Source organism: Protopterus annectens, chromosome 10.part0, assembly GCF_019279795.1.
Source record: "Protopterus annectens isolate FY-2018-M chromosome 10.part0, PAN1.0, whole genome shotgun sequence".
In the NCBI taxonomy this organism is placed as follows: Eukaryota; Metazoa; Chordata; order Ceratodontiformes; family Protopteridae; genus Protopterus; species Protopterus annectens.
The window spans coordinates 575,711,457-575,719,710 of record NC_056744.1 but is presented as its reverse complement, the minus strand read 5'-3'; the positions used below and the strand labels follow the sequence as shown (position 1 = coordinate 575,719,710).

At 54.5% G+C, this 8,254-nt stretch overlaps 1 pseudogene; it reads right to left on the bottom strand.

The window, feature by feature from the left end:
- Positions 1 to 2,630: 2,630 nt before the first annotated feature.
- Positions 2,631 to 2,784, bottom strand: LOC122814543 (annotated as a pseudogene).
- Positions 2,785 to 8,254: the final 5,470 nt, after the last annotated feature.

Genomic DNA, 8,254 nt, shown 5'->3' with positions numbered 1-8,254 from the left:
CCCTCTGGGGATTGCCCTTAAGCCTGAATACACAATCTTCAGCCCCCTCTGTGCCAGAATGGGTTCCAGCTATCTGGATGGAGGCATCGGAGGGTGCAAAGCAAGGGGTGCAACCAGGGACCTCCTGCTGCATGGCTGGTGAGAGCTCACCTGACACCACCGTAACCTCAATGCTCCCAGGGTGTGGGCCCTCTTTCTGGATGAACCCATTCCAGGGCAACCTGCCCTTTACAAAGAAAAGAGAACTCTCCCACGGGCTCCCGCCGACTTCTACAGGATCATTTGCGTCACTGCACTGGATGCCATGAGGCGACCATCTCTGCCACTCTGGATTCAGGGATCTGAACCTTACTCCCTTTTGATCGGCTGAGGGTGATGGAGACCATCACCCGTCCCTTCAGAATGGCACTCGCCTATCTCTCAGGACTGACTGACCCATGTTCAACTGCTGTTCCCATGGAACCCTTCTCCACTTTAGCCTTCAAAGTTCTTGGTTGAATATTTGCTACTACCACTAAGATCTACACCTGTGGTGGCTCCACCCAAGCCCTTGCCTGAGCTTCAGTGCCACCGCAGTGACCCTCCTACTTGTTGCGGCATAGCCCCCTTGGCTCCCAGCCCTGGCAATGGCTGGGTATGGGCCTGACACTCCATTACCATCAATTTTCAGGGCTAGTTGATTCGGCAGGTGAGTTGTTATGCACTCCTTAGCGGATTCTGACTTCCATGGCCACTGTCCTGCTGTCTATATCAACCAACACCTTTTCCGGGGTGTGATGAGCATCGGCATTGGGTGCTTAACCTGGCATTTGATTCATCCTACAGTGCCAGTTCTGCTTACCAAAAGTGGCCCACTGGGAGCTCACATTCCACGCCCAGCTCCAAGCTAGTGAGTCGGGCTTCTTACCCATTTAAAGATTGAGAATGGGTTGAGATCATTTCGGCCCAAGACCTCTAATCATTCACTTTACCAGGTAAAACTGAGTCTGCCAAGCACCAGCTATCCTGAGGGAAACTTCGGAGGGAACCAGCTACTAGATGGTTTGATTAGTCTTTCGCCCCTATACCCAGGTCGGATGACCGCTTTGCACATCAAGACTGCTGTAGACCTCCACCAAAGTTTCCTCTGGCTTCGCCCTGCCTAGGGATAGTTCATCATCTTTTGGGTCTCACCAGGTGTGCTCATGCTCCACCTCCCCAACAGGATGGGTGAGATGGGCCACTAGTGCACCCCCCACATGGGGCGGGGAAATCTTGCCTCATCTGGTGCATGCCAGCCCTTACTTTCATTGTGTTGTGGGGTCTCCTGCCAACCCTCAGACTTGCACACCTGTTAGACTCTTTAGTCCATGTTTCAAGATGGGATGCATGGCTTACTGATTTCACTGCGGACCCCAGGCACCTGAGTTGAGCCCACCGGCCTAGTGGCGGGATGCAGTCAGGCTGCACTGAGGGCAGTCTGGCTCAGTTGACATTCTGCCGGGCACACTGCAAGGGCAGGGGTGGGTGCAGCGGTGGTCATCTCCCACAACCCTGGGGCACAGTGAGGGCTGATGCCATGGGCTGTAACACTTCCCTCTGGGGAGGGGAGCCACCTTCCGTGCAGCATTACCGGCTGACCCAGAGCCAGTCATGGTGCACCGCCACAAAGGAAGTGTGCCCAACGGTGGACGGCACACCCGGGGATGGTACCCCATCCTCGGAAGGGGAGGGGGATCTACCTCATTCAGGCGGCCATTGCGGCAGCCAAGTTGAATCCACCGGGTGGACCGCGTGGACCCCAACCGTTTACCTCTGAATTGTTTCACACCCTCTTGAAATCTCTCTTCAAAGTTCTTTTCAATTTTCCCTTACGGTACTTGTCCGCTATTGGTCTCATGTCGGTGTTTAGCCTTAGCTGGAGTTTACCACCCACTTTGGGCTGCATTCACAAACAACTTGATTCTGGGAAAACCTGATCCCCACATGCCGGGAGCCTCACCTGGCCTTACACTGTCCGCAAGCTGAGCCTTGATCACAATGACTTGGGCCCCCTGGGCAGCGCCAGGGAGATGGACTTCCATATGTCACATTTCCCTGCGCCCATCACTCAGGCAGGGATTCGGCACTGGGCTCTTCCCTCTTCACTCACCATTACTGAGGGAATCCTGGTTAGTTTCTATTCCTTCACCTAGTAATATGCGTAAATTCAGTGGGTCACCATGTCTGATCTGAGGTCACATTCTGAATGCGGTCGTGGGTGTGGGGGTGCAGGTACAAGACTCAGGGACAGATGGACACCCATCCTCCCCCGGGCCTCGCACCTGCTCCCCCATGCCGCCGGACTCCGGGTGGCAGAATAGGAGGGCCAATGCAGCCACAGCATGGAGGAACCAGTGTGTGTGGGCATCAGGCCCTGTCCCAGGAGCACAGCATGGTGGCAGTACCATCGACAGCCTCCGGGGGTGGACCGGATGCTCTCCTGCTCCCTTTCCTCCTCGGATGGGCTTCCTGGCTCAAGGCGGTGAGAGACTCCTCTCCTCCATCCACGTCTCTCCCTGGGGGGACGGGGACCTGCATTGGGCTCTGTCGAATCCCCAGCCATGTGCTTGATGGGGGCCAGAAACCAGCAGGGGCGATGGAAGGCACAACAACCCAAAGACAGATGTAACTCCAGGAGTAACCCATGGCTGCAAAGTGCGTTTGAAGTGTCAATGATCAATGTGTCCTGCAATTCACATTAGTTCTCACAGCTAGCTGCATTCTTCATCGATGCACGAGCTGAGTGATCGACCGCTCAGAGTCATACAGTTCTCATTCACCGGGGGCACCACTGCCTAAGCAGCATCACACCTCAAGATGAGCACACGAGGTTTCATGGGCATTGTCGTGGGCACCTGGCCCAGGATTACTGGCCCCACACTGCGGGATGGCATGGAGTCCTGCAGCAGTCAGCATGTGGCTGAACTGCTGACCTTCCACGTATTTGAACAAATGCCCCACATGGAGCAGGGCATCCTCCACAGGTAACCATTACTGACATCGAGGGGAGAGGACTCTGGTGTGCCACCCCTGGGGGTGGCCCTGGATGGCCAGAGTGGAGGCCACTGCCCCCAGCCAGGATGGCACCCTCTCCCTCCCCTACCTCATGGGGAGCCAGCCACCTCCGGAGTGCATGGTGGACCTCACCGCTGGGCCGGGTGCACCCTCTGCCACCATCTCTTTGGGGTAACAGAGGAGCACCCACACCTCCCACCACATGGATGGGACTCCCTCCCTCTCACTGCCAGGAGGCGATGGGGGGACTGACACCACCCTTCCTCTTACTCCCTCCCTTATCCCTCCCTCCCCCAGGAGCCTCAGGCTCAGTCCCACAGGCCTCCACCAGGGTGTACAGAGAGATATGAGTCAGAGAGAGAGACAGAGAGAGAGAGAGAGATGTAGAGGGTCAGGGCAGTGCAGCAAGGAGAGGCCCTGGTACCCGAGGACAGCACTGTCCTAGGGCCCTCAGAGTTAATGATCCTTCCACAGGTTCACCTATGGAAACCTTGTTACAACTTTTACTTCCTCTAGATAGTCAAGTTTGATCATCTTCTTGGCGCACTGCCAGGGCCATGACCGACTCCAGTGGTGCTCATCCAAGGACCTCACTTAACCATCCAATCAGTTGTAGCAACGAGTGATGTGCACAAAGGGCAGGGACTTAATCAATGCTTGCTTATGACCCGCAATTACTGGGAATTCCTCGTTCATGAGGAATAATTGCAATCTCCAGTCCCTATCATGAATGGGGTTCAGAGGATTATGCAGACCTGTTGGCCAAGTGTAGACACATGCTAATCCATTCAGTGTAGCATCCGTGCAGCCCTGGACATCTAAGGGCATCACAGATCTGTTATTGCTCAATCTCGTGTGGCTGAATGCCACTTATCCCTCCAAGAAGTTGGAGATAACCGCACTGGGCCACATAACTAGTTAGCGTGGCTGAGTCTAGTTTGTTATTGGAATTAACCAGACAAATAGCTCCACCAACTAAGAACGGCCATGCACCACCACCCACATAATCAAGAAAGAGCTATCAATCTGTCAATTCTTTCCATGTCCGGGCAGGGTGAGGTTTCCCGTGTTGAGTCAAATTAAGCCGCAAGCTCCACTCTTGGTGGTGCCCTTTCATCAATTCCTTTAAGTTTCAGCTATACAACCATACTCCCCCTGGAGCCCAAAGACTTTGGTTTACAATAAGATCCCTGGTAGATCATGGGAATAATGCTGCTGGATCACTAGTCTGCATAATTTATGGTCGGAACTACGACGGTATCTGATCATCTTCGAATGCCCAACTTTCATTCTTGATTAATGAAAACATTCTTGGGAAATGCTTTTGCTCATCTTGTGTTGGTCCAAGAATTTCACCTCTAGTGGCACAATACGAATGCCCCTGGCTGTCCCTCTTAATCATGCCCCCAGTTCTGAAAACCAACAATTTATTTATTTATTTATTTATAAATAAATATAAATATATAAATAAATAAATAATCATGCCCCCAGTTCCAAAAAGCAACAAAATAGAACTGGAGTCTTATTCCATTATTCCTAGCTGAAGTATTCAGGTGACCGGCCTGCTTTGAGCACTCTATACTTCGGACCCCCCGAGACACTCAGTTAAGAGCATCAAGAGAGTACCAAGAGGCAGAGTCTAGGACAGGTGGTAGCTCACCTCACGGCAGACTGCCAGCTTGATCCGAAGATCCAACTACGAGCTTTTTAACTGCAGCAAGTTTAATATACGCTATTGGAGCTGGAATTACCACGACTGCTAGCACCAGACTTGCCCTTCAATAGATCCTCGTTAAAAGATTTAAAGTGTACTCATTCCAGTTACAGGGGCTCGAAAGAGTCCTGTACTGTTATTTTTCATCACTACCTCCCCAAGTCGCGATTGGGTAATTTGCGTGCCTACTGCCTTCCTTGGATGTGGTAGCCATTTCTCAGGCTCCCTCTCTGGAATCAAACCCTGATTCCCCATTCCCCATGGTCACCATGGTATGCACAGATAGTACCACTGAAAGTTGATAGGGCAGACATTCGAATGTCGCGTGGCTGCCACAAGGGCACGCGATCGGCACAAGTTTATCTAGAGTCACCAAAGCTGCGGGGCCGAGACCCGGATTGGTTTTGGTCTGATAAAGGCATGAATCCCCGGAAGTCAGTGCTCATCAGCATGCATTAGATCTAGAATTAACACAGTTATCCAAGTAACGGTGGAGTGATCAAAGGAACCATAATTGATTTAATGAGCCATTCGCAGTTTCACTGTAGCGTCTGTGTGCACTGAAGACTTACATGGTTTAATCTTTGAGACAAGCATATGCTACTGGCAGGATCAACCAGATAGGAGCACCTCTGCAGGCAGGCAGAGAGGAGGGGTCGGAGCTAGTACCTCTGCCAACAGGAGGGGTCCCTCTCCTCACAGAGGGGGCACTCCAGGTACTGGTTATGGACCGGCGACAGTGACCCCGGAGGGCCGTGGGCCAGTGCAGTGCACATCAGCACTCAGAGCCAAAGAAAAGTGGGAGAGAGCCCCCCCATACTTCAACCACACAGAGATGCTGGGGATGGTGGCCGTGTCATAGGACTCCTTCACTATGGCCTGGGATCATCAGTCTCACCTCAACTTCGATCCTGAGGGCCACAGAATGCTCCACACCCCCACCCTCATCTCACACCTGGGGTGGAGAAGCTTGACCCGCAAGTCGTGACCCACAGAGCCATGCCACAGGGGCCCTCCATTGTCAGTGGGAATTGGTCTGCCTAATCAGTCGATAGACGGTGGGTAAAGGCACCTTGATCCCATATGGACACCTGTAGAGACATCACACTGACGGGACACCCCATCATCCCTTAATTCCTGAAGGCTGCCAAATCATGCCAGATCACATATGCCCACTGGGTGATGGGGGGAGCAAAGCTGTAGGGTGCAGCTGGCCCCGTGGAACTCCCCTCAGCCACCTAGGGGCAGATCTTCTCCCATACAGACTTCTGACCAGGAGGAAGAGGCCCGTGAGGGCACCTAGACCTCAAACAGACACCTGGCAGGACGTTCTCTCCTGGGGCTGGGACCCAGACTTACATCCTGACTGGACATCCCATTGTCCCTTAACTCCTGAAGGCTGCCAAATTATGCCATAAAATACGTGACCACCGAGCGATCAGAGGAGCAAACCTGCAGGGTGCGACCAGCCCAGTGGAACTCCCTTCAGCTGCTGAGGGGCAGATCTGCTCTCATACAGACTTCCGAGTTCCCCTCTTCTGACCCAGAGCTATTTTGGGGACTTTGTGATTTTTCAAGAACTCCTTTGAGAACGGGATGAGGTCGGATGCCTCTGCCTGGCCAGGAGCTCTTCAGGCCCCACAGCCCTCCAGATGAAGCTGCCTTAAGGACTTTTGTCAGGGCCTACCCTGGCGGCCCTCCCCTTTAACCCTGCAGAGAGATCTCTTTACCTAACTGCAGCCGAAGGCTCACCTCAGGGCTCACACAACCTCCATGTCCCCTGCAGGCTGCCAAATCACGCCCTGTCCCTGTGCTCTTGGAACCTCTCTGGGGGACCTCCCTCAGATCCCTGTCACCCTTGAAGAACTCCCCCTCAGCCACTGAGGGGCAGGTCTTCTCTCATTGGGACTTCCATGTCCCCTCCTTTCCAGTCCAAAGCCATTCTGGGGACTTTGTGACATTTCAGGGATGCCTTCAGGTACTGGGTGTAGTCGGACACCTTCCCCCTGCCTGGCAAGAGCTCTCCAGGCCTGCAGCCATCTGCCAGACACTCCCTTGAGGACTTCCATCGTGGGGGCTCCGCTTAACCTCTCTCACCCAGGCAGGAGCACTCGTGACCCCACAGTCTTCTGCCAGACACTGCCTTAAGGAATTCCATCCCACTGGGGGACACAATCCAGACCATCTCAGCCAGGCAGGAGTGCTACCTGCCTGGCCATCTTTTGCCTCTTTCCCCCTTCTGGACTTCCACCAGGATGGACTCCCCTCCAGGCTTCCACTTCTACCTGGACAGGAGGGCTCTTCTCCCAGGTTACATATCTCCTGGAGGCTGCCAAGCCTTGATGTGTCCCCGTGTGCTCAGAGCCTTCTCAGGGGGACCGCCCTCCCATCCAGCCAGCCCCACAGACCTCCCCTCGGCTGCTAAGAGGCAGGTCCCCTCTCATCAGGACTTCCACATCCCCCTTCTTTCCAGTCCAGCGCACCACACTCCCTGTCTTCCCCCAGATCTCCTGAAGGTTGCCAAGATTTGCCCTGTCCCCATGCCCTTGGGGCTGCCATGTGGCACGTATGCTCCCATCGGGGCTTCTATGTCCCCCCTATTTTCCCATGCAGAGGGATCTGGGGAATATGCAATATTTCAGGGACCCCAGCAATACTGGGCAAGGTCAGATGCCTTCCTCCTGCCTGGTAAGAGCTCTCCAGGCCCTGCAGACTCCCACCAGACGATCTCTTGAGGACTTCCATCATGGCGGCTCCACCTGCCCCCTCTCACCTGGGCAGGAGCTCTCCTGGCCCTGCAGCCTTCCGTTAGCAGCTTCCTTAAGCACTTCCACCAGGAGGGTGGATGATATGGTCCCTCTCACCTGGGCAGGAGCGCTCCCTCCCTGACCACTTTCCACCTTTTTTCCCGTTCCAGACTTCCATCATGGAGGGGGCTGTGGTCTGAACCCCCCTCACCCAGGTGGGAGCTCTCCCAGCCTGGCTGATTTCTGCCCCTCTCTCCCTTCCAGACTTCCATGGGGAGGGATCTCCTCTGGGCTTCCACTTCTACCTGGGCGGGAAGTGCTCTTTTCCCGGGTTACATATCTCTTGGAGGCTGCCAAGCCATGCCATGTCCCCATGCCCTCAGAGGCTCTCAGGGAGACCTCTCTCCAATCCCAGCCACCCCCACAGAACTCACCTCAGCTGCCAAGTGGCAGGTTCGCTCTCATCAGGACTTTCACATCCCCATACTTTCCAGGTCCAAATAACCATGGTCCCCATCTTCCGCATATCCCCTGCAGGTTGCCAAACTGTGTCCTGTACCCGTGCCCTCAGAGCCTCTCAGGGGGACCTCCTTCTGATCCTGGCTGGCCCTGTGGAACTAATTTCAGCTGCCAAGGGGCAGGCCCACTCTCATCGGGACTTCCACATCCCCCTCCTTTCTGGTCCAGAGCACCACGGACCCCGTCTCTCGCATATCTCCTGCAGGCTGCCAAACTATGCCCTGTCTCCGTGCCCTTG